The sequence below is a fragment of the Petaurus breviceps genome, unplaced genomic scaffold (assembly GCF_028583685.1).
Source record: "Petaurus breviceps papuanus isolate PSGF00001 unplaced genomic scaffold, PetGlider_PUasm1.0 90775, whole genome shotgun sequence".
In the NCBI taxonomy this organism is placed as follows: Eukaryota; Metazoa; Chordata; class Mammalia; order Diprotodontia; family Petauridae; genus Petaurus; species Petaurus breviceps.
In genome coordinates, this window is record NW_027187342.1 from 16202460 (window position 1) to 16210430 (window position 7971).

Consider the following 7971-nt stretch of genomic DNA (forward strand, 5'->3'; position numbering starts at 1 on the left):
TGATCCCTTCATGTTGTTTTTGGCTGGGTTTGTGTCATCCAGATGTTTCATCTACACAATGCCAAACATCTGGATCATTAGTATCATATAGGAAGTATCTGAGGATTAACTGGATTTTTCACTTTTCATCAGAATCTTTTGCTTACTTTTGGACAGTCTTCATTTTCCCTTACATTTGCTTCTGTGTGAAGACCACAAAATTGTTCTCTTGCCCCACCTCTGATGACCCTTTACTCCCCAGGAAAAAAAAAACCCAAGATTTCATCAGGGAAAAAGTATAAAGGAAAAACAATCTACAGTAATCATGTGTTCAGTCAGAACTCTGGTCATTGCAGGGTCGGGTTGCACACCTCCTCATTCTGCTATGGTGAGTGTGTTTTTACTATTTCATATTTAATACTTTTTTTCTAATATATTACACGTTACCTCCCATGTATTTAAACTGTACTTAAAAGCATGCTAAGAACTGGTAATTCTTTAATGGTTGTTCACTTACAAGCGATTGTGGGTCATTACACAATCATTTAAAGGGCATTAATGAGAACCATTTAATGGTTTTAGTAGAATATCATTGTAAGGGACAGGGGAAAAGTTACTGGCTGTAAATTTTTATGACCATTTCTTACAAAACGTATTACTTTAAAGATTTATGTATGTAACAATGAGTACAATAAAAGCCATGCTAAAAATAATTTGAAATCAAAGTAATGCATAGAGATAAGTCCCTGCTTTCTGCTGTTGTGTACCCTACTGCTGAGTGAGGCTTTCTCTTTCTTTCATTCTATGCCTGGCATACACACCCTCTTCATTATTGCCTCTCAGAGGCCTTTTCTCAATTCAAGGCTCAACTCAGATGTTACCTCCTCTGTGAAATCTTCCTTAGTCTCCCCCAGTTGCCTCTCTCCTACCTCAAATTGCCTTTCATCACGCTTCTCTGTGTATACACTGTATTCTCTGCACCCCATTTCCCCACAGTAATGAAAATTCCCCCAGGGCAGAAATTACATCTTATTTCATCTTTGCAGCAACAACATTAAATCCTTCCCAACACATAGTAGGCACTTAATCAATTGAATTTGTTGAACTATATACAAAACTACTGCAGAACAACCAAATGTAAAATGTGATAAGATTAAATCTCTTAACAGAGTGTTTAGCAATGGAGCACTCAGCACAATGCCTGGCACATAGGGGGTTCATATTAAATGTTTATTGTTATGTATTGTATCAGGGGTCTGTGTGAGAGCTGAGCTTATAGTTTAGAAATATATGTATTCTCATGGTATTCAAATCAACCTGTGTTCAAATCAATAGCTTGACATCTCTTTCCATTTCAAGCATTCTCCCCATCCAAGATTATCTCAATAAGTTATGCATTGTGTACTAGGAATACAAAGATGAAAATCATAAGATCAGAGACCCAGAGTTTCAAGTGACCAAAGAGGTCATTGAATGCAACCATCTCATTTTACAGATGAGGAAACTGAGGGCCAAAAAGATGAAGTACAGTACATTTTCTAAGTCACAGAGATAGTAAGTAATGGAGCTGGAACATCAACCCGGGTCATCTGTTTCCACTGTACAACTTTGCCTGCCCTTGACTTCGAAGAGTTTATTTTCTAATAGGAAAGGGCAAAGCAGATGAGTAAATGAGTGTGATATAAAGTAAAATGTGGTAAGAGAAGAGTGTCAAACCCAACAAAATGACATGCTAAATTACAGGAGGGAGAGATAAGTTTCACTTTAAGGATCAAGGAATGCTTCATGAAGGAGGAGCTGAGTTGGGTCTTGAAGGAAAAGAATTATTTATACTGGTGAAGATGCCAATGAAGTCCATTCTAGGATTGAAAGATCTTCTGCATGAAGAGGACAGGATATGTATGGGATGTCATATTTATGAGAAGTCTTTCTTGGGTTGTGAGAGTTTTTTACTTCCTCCTCAAATGTGTGTGGGCATAGATATGTCTATATGATATATGTATATGTATACATATATAGTTATCTCAACATTTGTATCTTTCCAGTAGAGCATAATTTCCTTGAGGGCAGGTAATGCTTTTCATTTTTTCTTTATAACTCTAGTGCCTAGCATACCATAGTTCCTTATACAGTGTAGATACTTAATAACTACATATGGGATTATTCTGAATTAGATTAAAACTGGTAGTCCAGTTTGACTAGAATGGATTATGCTTGAAGGAAAGAGTGAAATAAAGCTAAATAGGTAGGTATATACATACAAAAAAGCCCCAAACACCTGAAATGGAAAATGCAATCTATCCAGGCTGATAGTCTACAATGTAGAATTGAGGACTAGAAAGGAAATGGGTATGGTCCTAGAAATCTATCCAGGCAAACCTTTCTAAGACAAGATTAAAAAGCCCTCTTACCCAGGAAAGGCCCAAGACACCATACTTCTGGAAGAGAAAATGGGCTCTGGAGTAACCTTATTAAAGTGCTTTAATAACACAATAGTCATCATATTATTCCTGGTTTTGTCCAGTTGTGATTCTCTCAGAATACATAATGAACAAGACAATGCCCCCCTTTCCAGTATTCTTGCATAAGTAGGAGAATATTTCTAATTAAAAAGGCAGAGCTAGCACAGCCCGTGAATTGAACTGAACCATATCTCTAGAAATGCTGAGATTTTTACTGTTTGCATTAAGTAATGCTTGTATTTCTCTCTGAATCTGGCCCAATACCCATTACTAATAAGATGAAGATTTAAGATAACTTGGTCAAAAGATGGTGAATTACAACTTTTAATTAAAATGTAGAAAATTGTTGCTTTAAAATAAACATGATAATACTTTCGTGGTCATTAATTTTTTATGGCGAGAACAACAAAAACAACCTGAATATTTTAGAGTTTGACATTATAAAACCAGGCAAAGGGGATTTTTCAGAAAGTTATAGATATAACAAAGACAAGGGCTTGTGTAGTCATCTACAGTTCTATTCCCATTAGACGATCCAGCAGACTGCTCCATATGCAATTGGATTCACAGTCATTTCTTCCCATTATGATACTCAAATCAGACTAGCCATGATGAGGAAGGCAGAATGAGACGTTAAAATGAAATCATACCATATTCTTCATGCAGTAGACACTGTACAAATGTTTGCTTAAGATGCGGGGGCCTTCAAATTAATGTCCTTGAGGTAAGGGACTGTATCAATTATCTCTCATATACCCATCAGTATATAGATTGTCACCTCAGACTAAGGCTATTAACTTGGGAGTAGAGACTGTTTCCTTCCTGTTTCTGTATCCTTAACACCTAGCACAGAGCTCTGCATGTATTAGTTTCAGGGACATGCTCCTAGTAAACTCCTATTTACATAGTAGGTAGCTATTTGTTATATAAATGAAAATGAGGCAGATTGACCATTATTTGGGAACTTTGAAAGAATACTAAAAGGAAAAGGTAGAAATAAGTGATGCCCTGACTTAGCTTTGTCCCACATTATCCCTATGGAACTTAGTTTGCATATCTTCCCTAATTCAAACTGCTTCTGCTCTTTGGCTGATTTTTAATTATCTGGTTTGGTTAGATGAATTAGGCAAAATATGTTATAAATAAAGCCAAGAGCATACCACCATTCCCCATATGAATCAATTAAATTTGAGGAGAGAATAACTATTTTATGGTTATAATATAGCCCTCAGTTCATGCCAAGGTGCTCTCAAATGAGTGCTACTGGAACTCCAACATGGCTTTGGAAGGAGAGCTTCAGTGGTTTGGTATAAACTATAAAAGCAATGGAAATTGCATTTCTTACTGATGGGTTAGAAATGCTGTCTTTTTATACAAAAGACAGGTTTCTATATTCTCCATTTAAAAAATATATACTTCTTACCTGAGGTTCAACTGAATATTCCAAATCTCCCCTTAATCAATGTGATTCTATCTTTGTGGGACTGTTCAGTTGTTTTCTTTCTTCCAGATCAGCTCCATATTCTGCTGAAATAAACAGATACAGAACAATATACTGTGTTGGAAAAGCCTGTGATCTGTCCCTGTGGGCAGACATTATTCCTTCTTCATAGAGTCAGGATTTTAGCAGGTAAGTGAAATAGCAGCAGGGGTCCCAACATCATTCTCACAGTCTTAACCATGCTTCCTGGTGTATCATCTTAATCATTTCAAAACAAATCAAGAAATGCTTATTGACTATGCCCAACAGGCTATAAAACTGGGCATAACTTTTAACCTAGAAATACCACTACTAGGTCTGTATCCCAAGGACATCAAAGAAAAAGGGAAAGGACCCATATGTACAAAAATATTTGCAGCATTTTTTTGTGGTGGCAAAGAATTGGAAATTGAGAGGATGTCCATCAATTAGGGAATGGTTAATCAAGTTGTGGTATATGATCATGATAGAATACTATCGTGCTATAAGAAATAATGAACAAGATGGTTCAAGAGAAACCTGGGAAGACATGTATGAACTCATGCAAACTGAAGTGAACAGAACCAAGAGAACATTGTACAGGGTAACAACAAAATATGGTAAGGATGATCAATTGTGAAAGACTTAGCTACTCTGACCAAGATAATGATCTAACAATTCCAAAAGATTCATAATGGAAAATGCTCTCCACACCCAGAGAAAGAACTATGGAGTCTGAATGCAGATCCAAGCATATTAATTTGACTTTGGGGTTTTTGTTTGTTTGTTTTTGGTGCTTTTCCTCTTTTGCTCTATTTCTTCTTTCATAACATGACTAACAGAAATATGTTTAACGTGATTGCACACATATAATCTATACCAGATTGATTGTCATCTTTGGGAGAGGGATGGGAAGAAAGGGAGAAAATCCAGAACTCAAAATCTTATAAAAATGGATGTTGAAAGCTATCTTTAGATGTAATCAGAAAAAATAAATTACTATTTACCTAAATAAAAGACAATGATCTAAGACAATCCCAAAAGATCCTTAATGAAAAATGTCACGCATCTGCAGAGAGAGAATTGATAAACTCTGGATGTACGTTGAAATAAATATTTTAAAGCTTTCTTCATGTTTATTGTTTTTCTTTTGCCACATGGCTAATATGAAAATATTTTGCATAATCTCAAATATATAATTGAAATTAAATTTCTTGCCTTCTCAAGGAGGGGGAAGGGGCAGGAGGAATGGAGGGAAATAACTTGGAAATCAAAACTTTTAAAATGATTGTTAGGAAATGTTATACGTAATTGAAAAATATTTAACAAAAATAATTTTAAAAAGAAATATTTATTGAGCAGTCATTATGTACAAGGTACAAGGTATTTTGAAGGAGACAGGTAAGTATGCATAGTCCTTAAAACTGCATGCTCAGAAAAAAAATAGCATATTCTCAAAGTGTGCTCAATGAAAAGGAAATGTTTTTTTTTTAAAGGAAGAAATACTAGTAAGACAAACATCAGCTAGGCAAAAAATTTAAGGAGAGTATTATGGGAGAAAAGGAGGAAAGAAGTAATCTTAGTTCTCTAACATCATTTCATGGATTAAAATGAAGGAATGTGAAAGGGAAGCTGAAGGAATGGAAAAGAGAATACCTGTGTGGCTTGTAGAATCAAAATACAAACATCCCAATGCATTCTGACACTGCATATCTTACTGGCAGGAAGGAATGCAATGAATTTGTGAATTATACCAGGAAGCTATAGCAGTCTTTATAAGGTACCTGATTTTACATGTCATTGGGAGTTGCTGTAATTTCTCGAAAGAGAAAGGTAAGTTAAAAATAGGCATTCCAATTGAGCACATGCTTTTTTCTGCCTTTGTCTAGAGTACCAAACTCACAACCTGTTCTTCCTGTTTATTGCAGCACTATTTTTTTTTTCAAAAGGTATGAAACAACATGGACTACCAATGCGTCCTACTGAGGATATGTTTAGTCTTCCCACACCATACATCTTTCACCGTCTGATTTTTTTTTTTTTTTGTAGGGGAGAGGTCCTTGTCATTTTAGTGGGTAGGGTGTTCTAACAAAGAGCAGTCATATAGAGTTATGTTTCCTCATGCCCTTCAGGATAAATTTCAGGGGACATGTCTAACAGAAAAGAACAACAACAAAAGAAATTTTAGAGGCCACCCAAAAGGAAGAGAATGTTATTGTACTTGCTCTAGCATGCATCTTCAGAGACCACTGCTGGCTAATCTGTTAGAAGACCTAGATCGGCTTTTGCAACAACAACCACCAGTTATTGTGTGGAACCCTACCCGATAATGTTTTTGTTTTGTGGTTTTTGTTCTTTCCTCCTTCCAAATCTCCCCTGCTTTGAGGTAAATAGGCAGGAGACAAAGGCGTGCATCACACCATTTAGAAGACAGTGAATTGTTCCCATTTTCTTGGGGCATTGATACTTTCTGCTCATCTAGGTTTCATTTACTTCCCTCTTCTCAAGTACTAGAGGAATGAGCGACTCAATCAATCACCAAGCATTTTTTACTTTCCCATTATGTGCAAGGCACTATGTTGGGTACTGGGTATACACAAAGACTAAAATGAAACATTGCCCTCAAGGAGTTGATATTTTTTCAGGAAAGACAACTTGCACAAAAATTTATGTACAAAATTGTACACAAATCAATAGAAGGTATTTTTTTTTCAGGAGAGGACCTTCACTGTCAACTCAAGAGAGGGAAGGACCAGGGAAATATCTATATAGAAGGTATCTCTTGAACAGTTTTGAAGGAAACAAAAATTTCTAATATTCGAACATGAGTTAAGAGTGAATTTTAGGCATGGTGAACAAATTTGTGTAAACTACAGAGATGGGAGGTATAATGTAAAAAAACAAAAGGAAGACCTGTTTGGACCAGAGCACAAAATATGGGAAAGGGAGAAGTATATAATTGGGTTAGAGAGGTAGGCTGGAGAGTCAGGCATCCTACATAGAGGTGGCAGGGGGCTTCTACCCTCATACTCCTGTGCATCTTTCTTATTCCTTATGACCTGGAAGAAGTAGAATTGATACGTTCCTGTTCATGCTAAAAATTCAATTTTAAAAATCATTTGTTTAATTTTGTGTGCAACACAGGGTCAGCATTTTGTTAGGTACTGCAGGTGATGGATAAGAACAAGAAAGAAGTGGTCCTTTTCCTGGAAGATGATATAATCTTCTTACATATTTCTTGAAATTTGGAGTAATAACTAGTTTGAAGCAACCTAGACTTTGCTGTTGAGTAACAAAAGTATGGGGTGATACACTTATTCGCCACAGTGGTCCTCTGGCCTGCTGCTCCATGCTTCACAGTTTTTCACTGGTCCAGAGCCCTGTGGAGTCTCTACTGTCCCATCTCTAAGCCTACCAAATACCCCTCACCAACTTTACTCCACCTATTTGTGGTCAGGTGCAATTATAACTGGCCATGGTGGATTTTTCACTTACTTTCCCTTAAATATTGGATGGATTTTCCTGGGGCACAGAAGTTTAGACCTGCTCTGTCCCTAACCTGGTCTGGTTCATCCCTGTTTAGGGGGTCTAGTGGCACCTTGCTTGTAAGACCTCACCATATTGGCGCCAGACCTAATGCAGACATCTAATGAACTTCAGTCCTATTACAACTCAGAATTCAGAAGCTCAAGTGATGCATTAGCAAGAGCTTTCCCAGTAACGGGGATTACAGGCATTGGTCATCATGTCCAGCCTGCTATTACCTACTGTTGACTATAGTAGCTACATGACCTTGAGCCATATTATAACCTCTCTAGGCTTCAGTCCTTTATATCTGAAATAAAGTAATTGGACCAGATGATTTCTGAGATACCTTCCAATAACTACATATCTTTTAAACCATGTCCGGTATCCAACTACCTATCTTTAAAGCACTATAATTCTATAGGAAGGTAATTCAAGTATTGCTATCCTCACTTTAGAGGTGAAGAAACAGGCCCAGAGTAAAATTTAAATGACTTGTCCAAGGTAACACAACTAGCAGCTGGATAAGGAGAGACTCAAAACCAG

At 36.7% G+C, this 7971-nt stretch overlaps 1 long non-coding RNA gene across 3 annotated transcripts in view; it reads right to left on the bottom strand.

Moving 5' to 3' along the window:
- Positions 1-5650, bottom strand: part of LOC138146960 (uncharacterized) — a 157316-nt gene extending 151666 nt beyond the window's left edge. For 2 of the 3 annotated variants that reach the window (XR_011164679.1, XR_011164677.1), the window contains exons 1-2: positions 5557-5650; positions 3865-3968 (exon numbers count right to left, since the gene is read on the bottom strand). This is a non-coding gene — a long non-coding RNA (uncharacterized lncRNA). The remainder of the gene's footprint in view (positions 1-3864; positions 3969-5556) is intronic. The other variant, XR_011164678.1, reaches the window with a different exon arrangement.
- Between the last annotated feature and the right edge of the window lie 2321 nt (positions 5651-7971).